The sequence below is a fragment of the Salmo salar genome, chromosome 26 (assembly GCF_965601325.2).
Source record: "Salmo salar chromosome 26, fSalSal1, whole genome shotgun sequence".
Lineage (NCBI taxonomy): Eukaryota > Metazoa > Chordata > Actinopteri > Salmoniformes > Salmonidae > Salmo > Salmo salar.
The window spans coordinates 52893745-52899067 of NC_138316.1; positions in this window are offsets into that span (position 1 = coordinate 52893745).

The window sequence follows — 5323 nt, forward strand, 5'->3', positions numbered from 1 at the left end:
GATGGAGCCACGGCCCGAGCTGAAGGACCACTCATTAAATCACCATGTGGTTGTCCGGCGTTGAACCGACCGATGGAGCCACGGCCCGAGCTGAAGGACCACTCATTAAATCACCATGTGGTTGTCCGGCGTTGAACCGACCGATGGAGCCACGGCCCGAGCTGAAGGACCACTCATTAAATCACCATGTGGTTGTCCGGCGTTGGCCCAGACCGATGGAGCCACGGCCCGAGCTGAAGGACCACTCATTAAATCACCATGTGGTTGTCCGGCGTTGAACCGACCGATGGAGCCACGGCCCGAGCTGAAGGACCACTCATTAAATCACCATGTGGTTGTCCGGCGTTGAACCGACCGATGGAGCCACGGCCCGAGCTGAAGGACCACTCATTAAATCACCATGTGGTTGTCCGGCGTTGAACCGACCGATGGAGCCACGGCCCGAGCTGAAGGACCACTCATTAAATCACCATGTGGTTGTCCGGCGTTGAACCGACCGATGGAGCCACGGCCCGAGCTGAAGGACCACTCATTAAATCACCATGTGGTTGTCCGGCGTTGAACCGACCGATGGAGCCACGGCCCGAGCTGAAGGACCACTCATTAAATCACCATGTGGTTGTCCGGCGTTGGCCCAGACCGATGGAGCCACGGCCCGAGCTGAAGGACCACTCATTAAATCACCATGTGGTTGTCCGGTGTTGAACCGACCGATGGAGCCACGGCCCGAGCTGAAGGACCACTCATTAAATCACCATGTGGTTGTCCGGCGTTGGCCCAGACCGATGGAGCCACGGCCCGAGCTGAAGGACCACTCATTAAATCACCATGTGGTTGTCCGGCGTTGGCCCAGACCGATGGAGCCACGGCCCGAGCTGAAGGACCACTCATTAAATCACCATGTGGTTGTCCGGCGTTGGCCCAGACCGATGGAGCCACGGCCCGAGCTGAAGGACCACTCATTAAATCACCATGTGGTTGTCCGGCGTTGGCCCAGACCGATGGAGCCACGGCCCGAGCTGAAGGACCACTCATTAAATCACCATGTGGTTGTCCGGCGTTGGCCCAGACCGATGGAGCCACGGCCCGAGCTGAAGGACCACTCATTAAATCACCATGTGGTTGTCCGGCGTTGGCCCAGACCGATGGAGCCACGGCCCGAGCTGAAGGACCACTCATTAAATCACCATGTGGTTGTCCGGCGTTGGCCCAGACCGATGGAGCCACGGCCCGAGCTGAAGGACCACTCATTAAATCACCATGTGGTTGTCCGGCGTTGAACCGATCGATGGAGCCACGGCCCGAGCTGAAGGACCACTATTGTTCCAGAACGGTTTCATCTTCTTTCACTTCGTTCTGTATTAGAGAGGCTAACCACCTCATGGAGGGTAGGAGGCAACATTATGTGTTTGCTTCCATCCATGCTCTACTTGGCGGACGATACACATTTTTCCTCGCTAACAGTACAACAACAAAAAATAAAATAAAAAACACGTTTGAAATTAAAGCTTTGGATAAATGACAAGCGTTCAACTTGTTCTGGTCCTAATTGTGTTTTAGTCAGCCAGCCTGAAGCAGGAAATGAACAGCTGATGACTGTTAAGGACCAGTTATGAGCAGTGGGACGGACGGTGTGACAGCGCAGTAGCGCGATACAGACTGACTAAACACAGACAATATGAATTACTAGGGTTGAAGTGGTATCCAGATGTTCATATGGTCCATACAGTCCTTCTCTCATACCGGGAATATACAGTAGTATCGGATTAGTACACAAAGTGGGTAGGGTTGCAAAGGGTCGGAAACTTTCCGGTAAATTTCCGGAATTTTTCAAGGAATGTTTCCATGGGAAGTTAAACCCGGGAATTTTGGGAATTTTGCTTAAATTCATATATTTTTTTTTGTTAAAGTAAGCTTATAACTGTCAACCTTTTTTTTGGTGGGATACACATAAGGCAAAGCTAGGTGTTGTGGCATAATTTTGGGGAATTGCAACCCTCTGCATGCGCAGTGCATTCTACCATCACATGTACAGCTGATTCTCAAGATCTTCCACACTAATGAGATGCTATTGATCCCACACTACTACACTGTCTGAGCCAAGGACTACAAGTTCTCATTTACAACTGAGACCTGGCCAAGATAAAGCAAAGCAGTGCGACACAAACAACAACACAGAGTTACACATGGAGTAAAACAAAGATACAGTCAATAATACAATAGAAAAATATATATATTATATCTATATTACTGTTATTTTACCAGGTAAGTTGACTGAGAACATGGGGAATAGTTACAGGGGAGAGGAGGGGGATGAATGAGCCAATTGTAAGCTGGGGATGATTAGGTGGCCATCTTGGGAATTTAGCCAGGACACCAGGGTTAACACCCCTACCCCTACTCTTACGATAAGTACCATGGGATCTTTAGTGACCACAGAGAGTCAGGACGCCCGTTTAACATCCCATCCGAAAGACAGCACCCTACACAGGGCAGTGTCCCCAATCACAGCCCTGGGGCATTTGGATATATTTTTTAGACCAGAGGAAAGAGTGCCTCCTACTGGCCATACAACACCACTTCCAGCAAGATCTGGTCTCCCATCCAGGGACTGACCAGGACCAACCCTGCTTAGCTTCAGAAGCAAGCAAGCAGTGGGATGCAGGGTGGTATGCTGCTGGCCTTGTATACAGTGTGTGCAAATGAAGTAAAGAGGTAAGGCAATTTTATAGGCCATGGTGGTGAAGTAATTACAATTTAGCAATTAACACTGGAGTGATAGATGTGCAGATGAGGATGTGCAAGTAGAGATACTGGTGTGCAAAAGAGCAGAAAAATAACTATGGGGATGAGGTAGGTAGATTGGGTGGGCTATTTAGAGATGGACTATGTACAGCTGCAGCGATCGGTAAGCTGCTCTGATAGCTGATGCTTAAAGTTAGTGAGGGAGATATAAGTCTTCAACTTCAGTGACTTTTGCAATTCGTTCCAGTCATTGGCAGCAGAGAACTGGAAGGAAAGGCGGCCAAAGGAGGTGTTGGATTTGGGGATGACCAGTGAGATATACCTGCTGGAGCGTGTGCTACGGGTAGGTGTTGCTATGGTGACCAGTGAGCTGAGATAAGGCGGGGCTTTACCTAGCAGGGTCTTGTAGATGACCTGGAGCCAGTGGGTTTGACGACGAGTGTGAAGCGAGGGCCAGCCAACGAGAGCATACAGGTCGCAGTGGTGGGTAGTATATGGGGCTTTGGTGACAAAACGGATGGCACTGTGATAGACTGCATCCAATTTATTGAGTAGAGTGTTGGAGGCTATTTTGTAAATGACATCGCCGAAGTCGAGGATCGGTAGGATGGTCAGTTTTACGAGGGTATGTTTGGCGGCGTGAGTGAAGGAGGCTTTGATGCGAAATAGGAAGCTGATTCTAGATTTAATTTTAAATTGGAGATGTTTAATATGAGTCTGGAAGGAGAGTTTACAGTCTAACCAGACACCTAGGTATTTATAGTTGTCCACATATTCTAAGTCAGAACCGTCCAGAGTATTGATGCTAGTCGGGCGGGCGGGCGGGTGCGGGCAGCGATCGGTTGAAGAGCATGCATTTAGTTTTACTAGCATTTAAGAGCAGTTGGAGGCCACGGAAGGAGTGTTGTATGGCATTGAAGCTCGTCTGGAGGTTAGTTAAGACAGTGTCCACAGTATGGCCAGATGTATACAGAATGGTGTCGTCTGCGTAGAGGTGGATCAGAGACTCACCAGCAGCAAGATCATCAGCAGCATCATTGAAATATACAGAGAAAAGAGTCGGCCTGAGAAGTGAACCCTGTGGCACCCCCATAGAGACTGCCAGAGGTCCGGACAACAGGCCCTCCGATTTGACACACTGAACTCTATCAGAGAAGTAGTTGGTGAACCAGGCGAGGCAGTCATTAGAGAAACCAAGGCTATTGAGTCTGCCGATAAGAATACAATTGTTTATGATTGTGTTGTCATGGAGATTGATTGGGCTCGTTGATTCCTTTTGAAAAAGAAATGCTGCGTTCATGGAATGGCTGCACAGTACTGTCTTTTATCAATGGCGGTTATGATATCGTTTAGGACCATGAGCGTGGCTGAGGTGCACCCATAGCGGAGAAGGTACGGTGGGATTCGAAATGGTCGGTGATCTGTTTGTTAACTTGTCTTTCGAAGACTTTTGAAAGGCAGGGCAGGATGGATATAGGTCTGTAACAGTTTGGGTCTAGAGTGTCTCCCCCTTTGAAGAGGGGGATGACCGCATCCACTTTCCAATCTTTAGGAATCTCAGACGATACGAAAGAGAGTTTGAACAGACTAGTAATAGGGGTTGCAATAATGGCGGCGGATAATTTTAGGAAGAGAGGGTCCAGATTGTCTAGCCTGGCTGATTTGTAGGGATCCAGATTTTGCAGCTCTTTCAGAACATCAGCTGTCTGGATTTGGGTGAAGGAGAAGCGGGGGGGTGCAGGGCTGTTGGCCGGGGTTGGGGAAGCCAGGTGGAAAGCCAGGTGGAAAGCATGGCCTGCCGTAAAGAAATGCTTATTGAAATTCTCGTTTAGCCTCAGTGCAGTGGGCAGCTGGGAGGAGGTGCTCTTATTCTCCATGGACTTTACAATGTCACAAAACTTTTTGGAAATAGTAAATAGTAGCCTACAGCAAAGTGTGTTAAAATCATTTCTAACATGTTAACAATTTCTGCAAGTTAGTTTTTTGCTACCATGTGGGTTTTAGCTTGCTTAAGCCTGCTAACTGATGAGTGTTAATTCACCTGTTTCCATACATCTTTAATTTTAAAACATTTATCAATGAAATCAAAATCTTGAAAATTAGTTGTTTAATCTAACTGCTTAACTATTTGTTGTTTTCAAAAAAAAAAATCTAATCTTTACAGGAAAATGCCACTATCTGATGTGTGGAGACATTTCATTGTAGCTAACGTAGATGGAAAAGTTTTGTACAAATCATATGTGAAGAATGCAACAAAGATGCAGAATCATCTGGCCAAGTGCATAAAGTTCCCTCAGCGCTCACAACAAGCAACCTCTGACTAAAGTCCCTCTACTTCTGTTGGAGGTGAAAATGATGAATCTGACACCTTATCGATAGCAACAGCTCATGGTCCTCCTGGAATCAGAGAGTTTTTAGTCTCAATTGAGGAACGTAGTCAGAGAAATGCTGATGAATGTCTTGCTCGAGCTGTGTATGCAACTGGTTCACCTCTGATGCTCACAGGCAATGTGTATTGGAAGAGATTTCTGAATGTTCTTCGCCCAGCAGACACCCCTCAAACCAGACATGCTTTATC